Here is a 17,528-nt window from a genome sequence, read left to right as displayed (position 1 = left end):
AGGAAAAATAATAGATTGTATATCCTCATCTTAATGGTAGGATTATTTCCTACGCCCCATAAACTGTGAAAGGGACCAGACTGACAAAAGATGGAGGAGGAGAGGGAATCCTCAGGAAAAAAACAAACGAATCCAGAATCAAAGCTTCATACATAGCAGGAAAATGGAACAGATTCAACAGTGCTGTGCACTGCTTGAGTGTATATTCAGAATAAGTCTAAAACAATATGATCCAGATGGCAAAAAAAGCCCAACATTAAAGAGGATAATAAAATGCTATATAATGCCACAAAGCAATGTATTTGATAAAAATAAAACCAAATAATTAAGGTATCATTACAAATCTAGCCCCACATTTTTGAAATGCATAATATGGGCATTTAAAACACCAAAATAAATATCAGATCTTACTGGGTTAACTAATAGTTAAATACAAAATAAGAAGATTTTATTCACGATATACATCAGCCTGAATGACCTAATGAAAATGAGAGAACTAATTATATTAAATCTGAGGCAACAGCAGGAAAAAAAGTCAGAGAAACATTTGGGAATATCTCACCAATTCAAGACTGTAAATAATTTGAAACATACTCTCCAAATACATCAGAAAGGGGGAGAAGGTAATCTAATATAGACCATCCCTAGTCTAATTAGCAGGCATTCGAACAACTGCATTTTCTCAGAGGGAAAGAAAATAACCCTCCCAAAACCCACACATTTAAAATTTTAATTATTATTTTCTCTGATTTTCCTACATTCTATAACAGTTACAGAACTGGGTAATAATTACTTTGTGGAGTCCTTCCAAAATAAAATACCCTTAATCACCTTGCAGCAGAAAAAGGATTTCATCTGGTTTAATATACTGTATTTAAAAACACCCCAGATCTGCATTTTGACATCCAGGTAATTCAGTGTAATCAGAATACAGCTCTTTCCCTTAATGGTTCAGCCTATTTGTTCTACCTGACACTCCGAGCCTGATACAGCTCAGAGCAGCGTCGTTCGCATCACAAAAGACTTGATCCTTACACTGATCACACCCTGGCATTTGCAGGCTGGATAGCACCCTCATTTCTGTTCCACTGGGCAGCGGGCACGATGAGCCGCGGCAACGAGAATCGCCACAGAATCGGGCAGCGAGCACGGCCACAAAAACTGGCTGAGAACGCCATCCAAAGAGCTGCATGTGGCAAATACAGGGGGTGCAAGCACATCACAATCACTTAAAGCTGAAAGATACTCAGTACAGTAGCCAAAATTCTTATCTTTTCACACAAGTAACCACCAGATTATTTGACATGCCAAAACAAAATGCTTCCTCCCAATAGCTCATAATAAGCATCAGTACAGGTTATACAAAAATTTAATCAAGAGATTGTAGTTCTTCAATAATTTCCAGGTTCAAATTTTCTATAAAACCTCCTTTGCCTCTGCCTTGATTTTTGCACAAGTTACCTGATGACATGGATTATGCAGGTAAAACCACAATAATAACTGTATATCTTCAGCTATTTTTTAAAAATCAGCCTTTTTTTGGCATTAGGTGAACAAAAAACAATCAAGATTTTAGTACAGCATCTATCAAGGAAATTCAAGTTTCCTTACTTTGACAACTTCACAGCTGACTCTTGATATAATCCTGTAAAGTACCTATTTTACATTTAGTCTGACTTGAATTGGTAATCTGAAATACTTAAAAATATTCTGTTACTAATACTGCTCTCTAAATCAGCAGATGATGTCTGGAGACATGAAGAGTTATGAATTTCAGATATTTCAAAATATTTTAAATAGATCTTTTTATTTTGAGCATAGCTAGGAGATGCACTTCTGTTTTGTTTTATATTTATCACTGTGTATGTAAAATTCGAGGAAAATTAAAAGAAATTTTTGCATAATGAAGAAGATCAGCTTTTGAGTGCAGAGGCAGTGTGGACTGAGCAGGTTGAGGTCCTGAGTAAGGTCAGCATCAGGATTTTAATGCACCCAATTCTCTTTGTGACTTTGTCCAAAGTCCTAACTCAGACTCAATTAATTCTACATTCTCCAGATTTCTAGCTGTGGCAGCCCAGTAATGGTGACACTAATGATATTGAGACATTCTTTGAATTTATCCCACTCACAAAGTACCCTAATGAAGCTTTTCTTTCTAGTATATCAATAGCTAGTGACTTTCCTGCCTTTCTCTAAAGAGGTATCTTTAGAGATAGGCTATCTGCTATAACGCAAATAAAACTCTAGAGCTGCACCAAAGACCGGCAGTTGTTTTTCAATAATCCCTGGTGTTGATACCAGGATATCAAAATACTGGAAATCAATTTTGCAGACTAGTTACACACATAGTTGGAATCCCAAATTTCATTTGAAGGAACTAACACACTGGGGCTTTCAAAAGGTGAGCAACACTGGATACCATCTGATCAATAATTTCTCTTTCCTATTTTGATGCTACAGTTTGGAGTTGTACTCAAAAGAGCTCTGCAGTGATCCTGAGCAGATGCCCACCATCCATCCACGAATGAGTGATCCACCTGACAATTAACCTGTGCAGCCTGGGGCTTGTGCCATGCTGCCTGCACAGCCTGCCCTTCAAGCCTCTGTGTGATGTCCTGGGAGTATCTTTTGGCCACAGGACAAATTCTGAGTAAACTTAGCCCTAATTGGAACAGAGGAGCATGTGGGCAGCTCCCACTTGGTACCAGTGATTATGTCACTTGTCTGACCTTGCCTTCATCTAACAAGTGCAGCAACAAGTTCTCATGTGAACACCCTTTCTGTCTGATAGCAGGAGGGATTAATAGTTTTTTTCTTCTTAGAAAGTGCTAGAATAGCCTGACTGACCAAAATGGGACAGTGCTTTCCACAGACAGGCCTGCACGGTGTGCAACTGTATTTAGGCCAATTCACTGCAGTGTGAAATACTGTACTATGTGGGAAGCAGCCACACTTAGCTCATCCATAAACTCAGCAGCCACACAGACGAGACTGCAACTACAAAATGAAGTTGGTCATGGCCTATTGCAAATTAAGGATTCCCACTGTGTACACACGCTTGTACCAGCGCCGATACACACAAGGCACTGTGCATCCTGGCACTCCCAGGCTGCGCAGGGAATTGCTTTACCCAGTTAATGATAAAACATAATATGCTAGAGCTAACTTTAACTCCCCCCTTCACTCCTTATGTGAAACGGGTGTAGCCACTGGAGTGACAGTGCCACTTTCCCTACACAGGACATGCTTCACAACTGCATGTGCTGCATTTTGGATTAAGAAATCCTTCCTGTTTTCCACATTGTCCTTAGTGGCTGTGACATGAGAGGAAGGAAAGAAGAGACTCCATGTTGTGCATTGGAGACAACACAGGCAAAGCCTTGACACCTTTTCTGCTGCCACTGATGTTCATAGCAAAGGTACAAAGATCCCAAAGAACAGAGTCCCCAGAAGAGCACATATCTGCTTCTTTGTCCCAGTCATTTCCCCACACATTGTGCTGAATCACCCCAAGCAGTTCCTCTGTGAATATGTACAATTTTCCATAGAGATAAATAGGCAATTGAAATGTAAAAGCCCATGACCGTTCACTTTCTATATACAAAATGCTGTAATCTTGTAATCAATATGCTATTTAACACAAAGCCAGTGCAGCCCCTGGGGGAGGGGAGCTGTGCTGGGAATACTTAGTTCGGGTGATAAGGTTTGATGCCGTCTTTCTGCTTCATGGAAATAAACAGGACCTAAACTACAGCTCAGCAATGCTATCTGATGGTCACAGTGCATCAGATTCATCAAAAATAAGGACAGAAAAGAACAGTGAGGCAGCCCTTGAAAACAGAGCATACCTGTTGGTTCAGGCATCCACATCATAGGGCTGAGAGGGAAGTCACTGCCATTTACCACAGCACTGACAAGGGTTTTGAAAACTCATGGCCAGCTGGGAGAGGCTGAGAAACTATAAAAAAGCCAAAACCAAACACATACAGCATTGTTTGGCAGAACTAGAAACACTGGCATGTTTCTAATAATTTCTATTAGGAAAGTGTTTTTATGCAGGAGCAATATTTACAGACTCTGACACTTAAGGAGAACTCAGAGAAGAAGCAGAACAGCATCTACTGAATAACACTGGGTTACAGAGACTATTTCAAATCTAACGAAATTACTAATCTATTCTTTTAATCTGATAATGTTCTACTAGCAAATACAACTTTTTTTTTTTAACAAAAGCATCTGATACTACCATTTCTTTGGATTTAATTAGACAATAAGGAATTAAAAGCCAGCTAGATACAACTAGAAACAGTCAAAGCAATTTGAAATAATTAAACACTTTCTTGAAGTGTATTTAAATAAGTTGTTGCCTTGTCCTTTCTGACCACTGGTGGAGACAGAACAGTGAATTACACAGATAAGAGCTGCATAATAACTGACTAGAAGCAGGGTATTAAATACAGAAATTGTCTCATGTGGAATAGGAGGGTTCTTGTATTGGTTTTAGTTTACATTTTCTTTTGTACTTAGGGAAAGAGTGTGATAATTACAGCTGATAGCAATTAGAGATAAATGGCAAAAATGTATGAGATTACAAAATTTGAAGGAACTACGTAAATTAGAAATACATGCAATGTGTCAAATATAAATCAAAGCACATAGAGAAGTTAAAAATCAACACAAAGCAAGCTGTCAAAAAAGAGCATTTCCCTGTGAGATGTTCCAAATCCTATTAAGCAAAGTTCAACTTTCTTGATATTTGCCACCTTACCCTCTGCTGAAAGCTGCAGAGGCACATCCAGGTGATGTGTCCATTCTTCAGTTTCCAGTTCAGAGGCAGGCACATTATAATGTAAACCACTATTGATTTCAGTTCACTTTAATACCCTGGACTGTGAACTGCGGTGGTGGTGGGCTCCAATTTATAATCCCTGTCAGATTTAGCTCCCACAGCTAAATCCACAGTGGTTGTGAATAAGAGAACTTAGAAATCATTTCAAAGTGAAATATGATCCAAACAGGCGAGTACAGTTTGAGGATATATACACTGAATCAGAAGGTAAATTATCAACTTGCTCTTCTCCTAAGAGGGACAGTTTAATTGAATGATACCATGAACCAGGAGCTCAGACACACCCTGTTATGAAACACTGCCTGTGTGGCAGAGGCAAATAGAAGTCGTGGCAGAGCTCCTCCAATGTTCTGGACACTCTGCAGTGCAATACAGCAGCCCTTCAGGGAACTAATTCCCCCATGTCTCTTCCCTCACCCTAAAAAGTATCTCCCCAAATGAAGTGAGCCCAACCACTTCAACAACCCAGTCCTCAAAAGAGCCTCCCACAGATGTGCTGCACTCTCTGGGTGGGCAAGATTACCACCAGTAGTGCTGCTCAAAGGTCTGTGACACGCAAGCATTGCACACACAGGCTCTGTATTCCTTGACATTTCGCTTTTTTGTGCTTTTCCTTCCCAAGCCCACATCTCTTCAGACCATAACCTTCTATAGACACCCACCCTCCAAACTATAGTTCCTTGGATAAAGCCAAGGATTTAAATCTGTAGAAGCCTTCTTAGGGTAAAATTAATAATGTCACGGGTGTATTCTGTCTCTCCAGTGATAAAACTCCACAGTCACAATATCTAGCCCAGTGGTAGCTATTTATCTATTGATACATTCAATACAAGATTACCTCGAGTCACTAGAAAAATGACTAGGAATCAAGAAAAAAGAGAATAAGAACATCAGATTAACTATAAAAGAAGTTTCTTCTATACATGAAATAAAGGTGCCACATCTTCAATTTTTAAATTTTCTGAAGGACTGGGCAGATGTGTCTAACACATGGTCCTTAAGTAAAGTTCTGCTAGACAAGAAAAGTTGATGGTTTAGTAGTAAGTTGATGATTTTCCATCTGCAAGTCTTATTATTACCCAAACCAGTGACAGCAGCCAGCCTCTGCTGCCTATTGGCAACAAGAAATACTTCTCCAGCATTACATGACTAACCAGAAACACACTAAATCTCATCCCCTTACCTAGACTACTTCTGTAATTTAAGAAAACAAATCAAAATCAAAACAATGTGAGTCAATCAAAATGAGATAGTAGACAACCAGAACCCCATTTTTGTTTGCATTTACTTTTGCCACATTTTACAGTCTGCACTTTGGCAAGCAAGTTCTGTCATCATATACATAGAAATACTTGTAAGAAATAAGTATGTCCAAGCACTTTCTGCAGGTCATTATAATGTGTACAAGTTTTGAGAATGCAAGCTGTAGTTCACATATACATAGAGGAATCCCAGGGGCCCGCCCAATTCATAGCCCTGGGGAACCTAGCAGTTCACAGGGGCAATATCAGAAGACGAGATATTTACAGTGACAAACTGGCACCACTGAGGCAAATACTAATGAAGCAATGTCAGAACGGAGCCCACAGGAGCTTCTACAGGTATTTTAAGAGAAACTTATGATCTCTGGTATCAAAAGCCACAGGAAGATCAGTAAGAATTAAAATTGACAATGTGCCAGAATCCACCTACTATGAAACAGAAGGTCACTACAAATCCTCATTAAAGCTGTCTCTCTGCTTTGGCCTGATTGAAATTTTTCAAACAGTTTATTATTACCATGAAGGTAAGGGCTGCAGTTGCCCTGCCACAACCTTTTTCCAGGACCTTTGCTAGAAAGGTAGATTTGAAACAAGGTAGAAAACTCAGAAATTGCCTGAGGACAGCAAAAGGCTGCTTAATCAACTGCTCCAATCTCCAGCAAAGAAGAAATTCTTCAAGATGCCAAAGAGGTGTTAATGATAGATATTATAAAAGGGAGCTGCTACAGTATATCTTCCAAGGACTGCTACAAAAGCCTTGCTGGCAAAAGATCAAGAAAACAGCTTGCAAGTATAAGACCATATCTATAATAAAAGTACAATGTGACAGGTTTAAAATCCATAAGCTATGCTGAAGTACATAGTTCAGAATCCCAATGACCCAGCTGGAACTGAAGTTATTGAAAGCCTTGGCATTTAACCACCACAGAAAAAGAAAAGACCCCAAAGCCTTCTCTCATCTTCTCACATCTCTCCACTAGACCTTACGCCAGGAAGCACAGCAGCCCAGATTGCTTCTGTGTAACCAACTTGGAAAACCACCATGCTTGGAAAACTTGAGCAGAGGTTAATCATGAAGAATGCTCAACCACAGCATTGAGTAACACAAAATAAAACCACCAAGCCCACCACAGGTCCTTGAAACAATGGGACAAGCTGAGCAGCTGAGCACGTGTATGGCAATATGGTCTCACATGAGCTTTGCTGGCCTCTGAAGCAGTGCCTTAGCAGACAGTGTGGCCATGCATTCACTGAAGTACGGCGAGGTCCTCCCAGCTCATTTCCTTTGACTCTTCACTTACGGTGCTTTGGTTCCTTTTGCTCACCACATTCATTGCAGTTCTCCCTGTCCCATGCACATCTACTCAAAAAAGGAGTCATCTTTCTAGGTCAGAAACCAGAAAGAAAATCTGGAAACATCAGTTGTTTGCTCCTTCAGGACCAGCAGAGTATCACTGTACTCTTGAACCCCAAACAAACCACAAAATCTCCCAACAGTCCCAACCTCTCCCCCCAGATCCAAAGGATGATAAAGGACCAGCATTTCAGTACTACCCTAAGTCTTAGAAGGATCAGCATTTGTTCATGTCTTTGGCAATCTCACTTCTTTTGTGCCCAACAAGCCCTTCAACTGAGCAAAGTTTAACTAACTTTGATCCTGCTAAACATTTTCTTTCAGCAATGGCACCATTATCAAACATCTGGAATAACCCAAAGGGACTGTATGTAAACACAAACCTGCAGGGAAGCTATTGGGAAAGAAGTACATGGTCACACTCAAGTCCTGAGATACGAGCTGGCGAGAGTGCTCTGAACTCTTGAAAGGAGAAATACTGGTGGCTGGAAGAGATGGTGGGACAATGAATGTCATTGAAGGAACAAGCAGATGTTCGAAGAGTTGGAATGAAGGGAAGGAGATACATTAGTATTGCATACATAGATGAAGTTCAGCAATCATGGAATTCACTAAGAAAATGAGGTTGAGGTGTCTTGAGAGATTATTAGTGAATGGACAACAAGGGAACCAACAATAGAACAGGTCATAAGTGATCCATGACACGGAAATGCTGAAAAGCAAATAAATGAAAAAAACAGCCTACACCTCAGTTCTTGGCTATGTCCAATATTAAAAGAAATAGATAAAATCTGGGTTAAATCTGTGACCTAACACACTATCCTCTTTATCACAGCAACTGGTGCCAAAACTTTTTACAGCATCTAAAAAAAATCCTGTAACAAAAAATTGTGATTTCTGGAAACACTTGCTTTTTGTCTTCTGCTCATGCCTTTCTGCAAGTCTGTATGCTCTTCCACCACCTCTGTCCTCACCTCAGCCAATGGCATTACTTATACAAAACATCCAGTTCTTTCTCTCTCTCCTGAAACCTTCACCAGGGTCTGATTTACCTTCATAGCAATGAGAAGAAGCAGCTGTTTGACTGTTACATTAAAAAGTATCTTTCTCTGGAAAATTTAAAATATCCTGCATCTACCTCACTTGTATCAACACCATAACCATCCCAGCTAAAGGAAGAAAGGATAAAAAGTATCAGGTTATGTCACTGTAAAGTAGTGACGTCAGACCTGCATACTTTTTACCAATTTGTCTTTGTTTTATACAGATGTAAGGAAATAAGGACTTAATTATTTTGTCCAAAACAAAATAAAGGTCAGTATGATTCCTTACAATATCTCCTGTTTCTCCTCCTTGTTTGTTTCATATTTCCAATAAACAATGATCAGGGTTCTGCTCTTGAGCTCCATCTCTGTATGTTGCTGTACTACTTGGATGTCACAAAACCGTTTTCACATTTGGGTTCCTGCAGGTGATAATCCAATACTGCACCATAATAAATGCATTAATAAAAACTTTAAACGCTTTTTTGTAACCTGGCTTCCCTCAGACTTGAGCCAAGCAAAATACAGGAGTGCATTGCATGCGTGCTGAACACAGTGACAAGAGGTATGACTGGCACACAAATCACACAGTAGGCACGCTGTGAGCTCATTTCTTTTCTGAAATGGAGATGTAGTTCCCTGGTCTGGCACATAGAAATATGAAACTTTGCAACAGAGTTGTAAAATCCATCACAGCTCTCACACAGAGCCAGGTCTGTATTTCAGTTCTGCTGGTCTGGACATGAGGAATATATGGATATCACAATCTAGCTAATGGAAAAAAAATCAAACAGATGGGTATCTTCAAATTCTCACCACAAGAAGAATAGAGTGAGTAAAATGCAGTTTCTCTGTCCATGTTTTAAGTTCAACGTCTCTTTGCTTGGCTACAGGTTATCATGATGAATTATATTTTCTTTTGAATTCATTCATTCATTCACTTTGAAATGGAGGAGTTTTTGGCAAAAGGATAGCCTGAAGTCTTTGTATGATGATGCTCAAAGTTCCTTAAATTTTTGTCTGCAGAAGCTAAGCACTTATATAATGAAAAACACAGGAGGATACAGAATTACTTAATTCCACAGCTTTGTCCCAAGGAATAAATCTGCTGGAACCCTGCAGTTTTGCAATACATGATCCTCTTAAAGCATGATCTATTGTTTAGTTGCCTACATACAAATCAACTGATAGTGCCTGATATTCTTTCACTTAAGAATTATGTCTGAAGCTTTTCTAGGAATATGGTTTACATAATTACCCTTTTGCATGCATGCAAGAATTCCCACAAAAACCAGTAAATCAGCAATACCTGTGGGTGCAAAATGTATTTAATATCTCCACATTTTCAAGCTGTGAGAAAAGCTCAGAGTTTCCACCTGTTTTCACAGCAGCAGGAGGCTTGCCCTGGTCATCTGAAACATCCCGTGGGGCTCCAGATGCAAACCATGATGTGGTCAGACATTCCACCAGGCCCAGTTCAGCTTCTCACATGCCACACAGATAACTGGGCATGGTGTCACCTTCTGCCAGTGAATGGAGCAGGAACATGACTGCCAACAGGAACAGCAGAAATGGTGGAGATCAACCCTCCAGTGCCTGGCTATGCCTTTGGCATGAAGATCAAACTGATTAGCAACTTGGGAACACAATTTCCTCCCAGGCAGCTTGCAATAAGCACCATGATCCCACTCTGAGCCATGAGCTTCTTGCATAGATCAAACAAGAAAAAGGAACAAATACAGAAGGGCAGGAGCTAAGATTTACCACTAACCTCCTCACTTCTGACCCAAACAGAAAGCAAGCTACCACCTCATCCTTGCCAACAGCATGTATTTACAAGCTGGTCTACAGAGGAAAACATTTCACCTTCCGCTTCAAAAAACACCCTGTCTGGGAGATAAGGAGCTGAAAAGATATTAACATATCATTAATTATGCAAACAGAAGGTATTCGGGTGTCTGGATTAGGAGACAATGCAAGAAAGCATTTGGATAGAATCATAGAATCCCTCAAGTTGGAAAAGACCTTTAAGATCATCAAGTGCAATCATCAACCCAGCATCATCACCATGTTCACCATTAAACCACACCCTCAGGTAACATCTACATGATTTTTGAACACCTCCAGGGATGGTGACTCCTCCACTTCCCTGGGAAGTTTGTTCCAATGTTCTACATCGCTTTCTGTGAAGAAATTTTTCCTGCTACCCAATCTAAACCTCCCTGGGTACAACTTGAGGCCATCTCCTCTCATCCTGTCACTTGTTACCTATGAGAAGAGATCAACACCCACATCACTACAGCCTCCTTTCAGTCACTTGTAGAGAAGGATGAGGTCTCCCCTCAGCCTTCTTTTCTCCAGGCTAAACAGCCTGTTTCCATAAAACAAAACAGGGAACAATAAGGAAAAATCCATTCTGGTAGAAGCTGGGCCATTCTTGTGTGAATATATGGATGTTCTGATAAGTAAGATAAAGAAGCTTTAGTACCATTGTTCATAGGCAAAATATATTTTCATTTGTCCATAAACCACAAGCCACACTACAGCAAAGACACTGCTTGCCTGGAAGCTGACCAAATACATTTCTCCTGAAGTAGCAAAGTACATCAATAATATCCCTCCAAGTCTTTTATTTCTCACTTGGTAGTAATTTACTTACTCCACATCACCATTTCATCTTTGTAAAGATGCATGGAGACCCCAAATAAGCTCCTACTTTAGCACAGCATTAAAGCACTATTGGATTTAAGAACCAGTAAGATCAGCAGGGATGTTCACATGCTCAAATCACCCTTGGGATTTCTGAATTCAGACAAGCAGCATTATCACTGGGAACAGGAGCACTACCTCACCTGTCCATCACAGCCCAGAGGAACGATTCTGTCTGGCCCCATCACCAGGAACATGGAGAAAATACCAAAACACCCTCAGTGGGGAGGAAAAAGACTCCTTCTCCAACAGAAACTAGTGCAGCACTGATGCTATACAGCAAACAGCAGGAACATTTGGCTGTAACATTAAATGATGCTGTTAGAAGTGCCTAGGGCAGTGGGAAAGAAATGCTTAAGCATAAATGCTTAAAGTGAATAAAGGAGCAAAGGAACTGCCATAACAGACAAAAACAATTCCATATTTTCCTGCAAAAACAGTATCAGGTACCACAAATGAATACGTAAAACATCATGGCCTGGGCAATTAAATGGCAGCCTAACTACAATGAAAATCTCACTCTTATCTCAATGTTCAAAGGCTGGCTTCTCTTTAAATCAAAAGAGGCTCTCTCTCTTTTATTTTTAAAACTCTGAGACCTAGCTGGCTGGGTTTTTCTGTGCTACACAAATGAAAAGGGAGGCCTACATTAGTTTAAAAAAAAAAAAAGCTCAGAGACAAAACTAATACATACATTATAATAAAAGAGCTGATAAAGAACATTCTGCCTCAAAGTTCATGCCAAGCAGGAGCAAGAACCACAGGATGCTGGCAACAGGTACTTTAAACCTCAGGTCAAGGATAGTTGCTATATGCCCTGTCAATACACTGTTAACCATGATTGATTTGGTCCAGTGACAGATAATCTATTATGCACTCGTACTTCAACTCCACTAAATCAAAGATAGTTTGTCTAGCAGAACAAAATGACACAATATAGGAGAAAGCACAGGGACAAAGTAGCAGTCTTCACCCAACATTCTTCTATGACAGAAGGAAACCAACATATAGCAAAAGGTCTAGCAAAACACAAAAGCTTATATTTCTGGAGGACGTAGAAGAGGAAAAGAAGAACAGTGTAATTAAAAAAATATATATACTGATGAAAGAAAAGCCATAGAAGTCCTAGTAAAATGTCAGCGAGAGCTGCAAATAGCCTAAACATAAAGAGCAAAGTAGGGAAGGAAAACCTGCGCCTGGAGTCAAGCTGTGTGATGTTTATCTAAACCTTTGCAGTGGGGGAACAAAACCAGGCTCACTATTTCTCATCACCTTCAGTACAAGGGGGGTGTCTTGGGGTGACTTTAGGATGCTGTATCCCCTATCGCCTGCTCTATGCCAGACATGAATCCTGTGCCTTTCTGTGTCTTTAAGGCAGACCCAAGAGAGACGGGAGGCAAGGCGGTGGAATTCCTTTGCCTCTCAGCTCTCAGCTTCTGCAGCAGGAAGAGAGTGACATTCTCTTGCTTTTTAGCTAGCTTCTCATTCATTAGTTGAGGAAAGGTTTTCGTAGGACTTTGGCTTCTCCTTCTTCTCTTCTGGACTGTTCAGCAACACCAGAACATCACTGGGAGGCCGTTCACCGTGGCCCGGAGGGGCGCAAGCCGCACCCCAGCTCCGGAGAGAGAGCAGAGCCACGCCTACAAAGGACTTTGAATTTTACCGGGTTCTCTCCACAGCGAGAGGTTTCATTATTTAGCATTATTCTTTTTCCGTGCTGCGTGCACTCTGCTTGTTAAATAAATAACTTCTTTTCCACTTTCCTCCGAGGAATTTCTTCCCGAACTTGTGGGGGATGGGGCAGCTGAAACCTCTCTTCTTTGGAGGAAGAAGAACCCTTCTTTGGTTCCTTCCAAAGCATGTCCCTTAATTTGTCTCAAACTGAAACAGGGGGAAAAACAGATTGGATTCTCTTCAAGTATCAAATAGCATAGTTTACATGCTTTTATTGACTTGCAGTTTCCACCTTATTCTCCCACTAGCTCTTTCCTTTTTTAATATGGATATCTGCCTAGAGACAAGATGTCTGGGAACACCACCTTCCAACATGAATCCCAACATTGATATCCTGAAGCTAAAGACTGCCGAGTGTCCAATACCTGCACAATCCAGCAGTCTGCATGACCATGGAGTGCATTCATCCTCTTTCATTGTTCACTCTTAATATCCTGATGTTCACAGCATCAGTAGCCTGTATTAGAAAGAGGCAACATGCTTCTGTGAAACACATGAACTCCATTACTCTGTCACCCAGACACCCTTTGCTGGTCACAGGGACTGAAAAGAAACGGACCCATCCCATATAAAGAATTAGCTGAGGATGTAAATAGACTAGGAAGTAGAAGACAGGTGCTCTATGTACATACAGAGCTTGAAGCTGAACATAAAATGCTCTGCTGACTGGCATCCATACTCTGCACCCATCCATTTTTATACAGATTATAAAATAGCAGCTGGTTACTCTGAGTTGGATAAAAGTGTGACAGACAAAACCCCAAAGGACTGTAAAGACGCCTGCAGTGTGTGATTACAGCACAGCCCCAGAGCAGAAGTGCCATACACACTCTCCATCCTGCTCTGCCAGTCCAGGACTAGAGGGATGTGCTGCTGTTGGCCACCCTGTGAGCTGAGCTGTCCTCTGCACACCAACCAATGCCTTTCACAGCTGCACAAAGGCATTTGGGGCTGTGCTGAAGCACTTGATTGCTATGCAGGGGTGTAAAGGGTTATTAAATAAAATCTCCCCCTCAGGCCTTTTCTTTTAGAGGTCTACATGGCGTGGGCCAAAACTAATTTTCTCTCCTAACCACATCTAGTGAGAAAAGCTCAGCCATACACAGAATCTGTGTAATATTTGACAAGGACAAAAAGACTTGGAGAACAGTGAAATATTAACCTGGATATAGTGTTCATGCCCCTCACCATTTAATATGGGACAGAAATAAGTGGGTCAACCCTCATCACAGAGTAAATAAATAATATTTTACATTCTATTGGGCAAATACATATTTTCAATGCAAAGTCATTTTACCAAAGTCAAGTAGCCTGCACATATTTTCGTGTTCCCTCAGCTTTATTATTTCTTTCCTTTAGATTTTACAGACATAGATTTTCTTTTAATTAAAGTACACATTTGTGTATAATTTTTCTCCTCAAGTTTGGCAAAGTGTTGTCAAAGCAAAGAAGGAAAAAACCCCCCATAGTAGTGATGGTGACCTATTTCACTTCTGTGCTGCTAGCAGAATCAAATTTGCTTCAGCTTTAAATGTACTGCCAATTTGAAAAATTTAACACAAGCTTTTTTCCTTCTAATAATAGAGACCATTAATAAGTAACACTTACAGATTCCTTCCAGCCTTTACAGCATCTCCAATGTGCAAACCCTGGTATTTTTGTAAAGGCTGAACTACAGAAGACCTCCCAAGAGGCATATGGATCAGACCTTCTGCTCATATGAACCTACCCTGATACCTCCAGGGGTTTAGGGAAACCATTCCAACTTAACCTGGCTGAGGAACTGGCAGCTTTAAAATGTATTTATTTTCATACTCTGACTGACACTGCACACTGACTAATCTAAGTATTTATTCCATTTTAGGCATCACTGAATTAATAATACTCAATTTATAGACAGTGAGTAAGGGAATGATGTGCTTGCTGCAGGTTGCACAAGAAGTTGGGACCAGGGCAGAAATAAAAACTTGCATTTCTGACAATAAGTCATGTATCTGACCAAGAAGCCATCCCATCCTCTACTTAAAAATAAATCACATGTACATTTGACCACAGAGGAGACACATGTTCAGGTGGCACAAATGGGCACAGCTCTTTTCTTGTCAGCACAGTTGTGCTCTGTTTCAGTAGCTCATCTGATCCAGACCTTATGCACGTAAAAACTGACTCAACACATGAGAAACAGAAAGCTTAAACACATGCTAGGTGTGTTTATATGGTCAATCTAAAATTTATCTCATTACCAATGAAGCTCCCCCCACCAAAGAAAAGCATTTAAATTCAAACCATTTAATGGTACAAGCTAATTAAAGTAGTTGTTTTTAAAGCAGCCCATCTCCCTTCAAGCAGTTAAATTAGGCTTATGAAAAGAACATCAGATGATGTACTCATTTCTTATTACCATAAGCAGAGTGACTTCCTTGGCTGGATGATTTTTAAAGAAATCACATGGTGGTGATATAATTTCCCCCCGGTTAATAACTTTGGTGTGTCTGAGAGGCAAAGAGAGAGAAGAAAGGTCTCATTGCACCAAATAAAGAGCAATTTGAGAATATCTACTGTCAACTTTAGCAAGACAAAGCAACTTAGTCATATATATTCACATATGTTCAGTTCACTAGAAACTCTAAGTAGAAGCCCAGATCATGCTTGACACAATGGAGAGCATTCACAGGACACAAATTGCAGACTGTTTCCTATAACAGGCACAAAAAAGAGAAAGCACATTAAGAAAATGGAGTGCTTGAATATCTCATAAATAGAGAATGTCTGCCTGAGCAACCTGCCTTGCAGTCAGTCCTCAAGCACCAAAGGCACAAACTTGTGCTGTATTTGCTGACTGTGACAGAGCCTTACCCCAAATGCATCATTTTAAGAAAAAGGTTCACATCAAAAGTAGGTGGGGTCTTTTCCCCAAGAAAAAAAAAAGCATCCCATCAAAGGCACAGGCACTTGGAAGGAGGACTCTTCCTCTGAAAAGCAGTATTTCAGTAATATTTGATGGATGAATATTCCAACCCACAACCAATGCCTCAGCCCACCTGTGCCCTGCAGCCTTGCTACCCCAAACGCAACACCTGAGAAATAAATACAATTGCTGTCTATTTCATTGTATACAAAGAGCCTAATGAATTCGCATTTGAAATAAACTAGAGTCATTGAAGCTTTAGTGCAGCCATATATTAAGATACGAGTATATTGTTCTCTGTCCAAGAAGACTTCAACACAGGAGACATTAAACCATAAAACCTTTACTACCCGGCCAGCAGAGCTGCTGTGTGCCTGCCCGTGGCCATGACGCTCCCTGTACTTTCACAGCCCAGGGAAGTGCTCCTTCGGCTCCCAAGGGAATGAAATAACTCACCGGGCCAGTTTCCTGCCCAAGAATATATATAATTGTAAACGTGTGCCCACCTAGGAAACAAGCTGTATTTATGCACTTAGGAACAACTAGGGTAAGTCTGGCAAGACTTCCAAAACACAGCTAACAAGTCGGGAAGAGGACACTGAAAAACATGAACTGGAGACTGGAGCACTTTAAGGACAGGATCTGAGCAAGCACGGGGGTGTTCGCAAGCACCTGAACGCAAAGTCTTTCCTCAGACCAACGCAGCGAATCCCGATCCCCTGGTTCATCTTTACCACGACCCACCCAAGACTTGCAGGAGTTCGGAAAAAGTGACTGGCCCTGGGCATAAACGGGACACAAACTTCGTCAGAAAAGCCTCCAGTGCTTATTTCCCGCCGTTGGGTAGCGATGCCCCTCAGCCCGTGCACGGCGATGCCCTTCAAGCCCCTGCACGACCCCTCAACCCCAGCTCAGCCACCCTGCGCAGCTTTTCAGCCCGGCCCGACCTCCCTGTCCCGCCCCTCAGCCCGGCCCGCCCCGGCCCCTCCGGCCCGCCCCGGCCCCTCCGGCCCGCCCCGGCCCCTCCGGCCCGCCCCGGCCCCTCCGGCCCGCCCCGGCCCCTCCGGCCCGCCCCGGCCCCTCCGGCCCGCCCCGGCCCCTCCGGCCCGCCCCGGCCCCTCCGGCCCGCCCCGGCCCCTCCGGCCCGCCCCGGCCCCTCCGGCCCGCCCCGGCCCGAGCTCCCTGTCCCGCCCCTCAGCCCGGCCCTGCGGCGGCTCCGAGGGTCAGAGCCCGGCCCGCGGGGCCGCCCCGCCCAGCGCGCACGGGCCCGGCGGGGGCGGCGCTCAGGCGCCACCTGGTGGCGGCGGGGCGGCCCTGCCGCGAGCGACTCGTCCCTCATGCGGGGCAGGCCCTGCCCGGTAATTAAAATGGACAAAGCGGGCGGCAAATGAGGGTCCCGACGAATGAAGACCTTTTCCCGACCTTCCCAGAGGGACGGGGAAATGCCAGCAGGGGACCACTTCCCTGAAATTATTGAGTCATCCTTTGAACTGTGGGGTCTTCCCATCAGCCAGACAGTCCAACAGAACACTGGGCGAGAGCAGAAGGTTTGGTGGGATGAGAAACTGTCATTCTGTTAACAGTGACCCTGCTCCCTGGCCCACATCCGCCCAGTTGTTCTGGCTGTTTATAGACTGACACCAACGTAAGACGTGTGCCAATAAAAACA

At 42.1% G+C, this 17,528-nt stretch overlaps 1 long non-coding RNA gene across 1 annotated transcript; it reads right to left on the bottom strand.

Annotated features, from left to right (window-relative positions):
* Window positions 1–14,311: 14,311 nt before the first annotated feature.
* Window positions 14,312–16,766, bottom strand: LOC125327882. Its single transcript, XR_007204421.1, has 3 exons — window positions 16,532–16,766; window positions 16,210–16,327; window positions 14,312–15,443 (listed from the first exon to the last, which is right to left on the bottom strand). It is a non-coding gene; the product is annotated as an uncharacterized LOC125327882 (long non-coding RNA).
* Window positions 16,767–17,528: the final 762 nt, after the last annotated feature.

The sequence above is a fragment of the Corvus hawaiiensis genome, chromosome 6, assembly GCF_020740725.1.
Source record: "Corvus hawaiiensis isolate bCorHaw1 chromosome 6, bCorHaw1.pri.cur, whole genome shotgun sequence".
Taxonomy (NCBI): domain Eukaryota; kingdom Metazoa; phylum Chordata; class Aves; order Passeriformes; family Corvidae; genus Corvus; species Corvus hawaiiensis.
The sequence above is the reverse complement of the archived record's forward strand: the minus strand, read 5'-3'. Positions and strand labels throughout refer to the sequence as shown.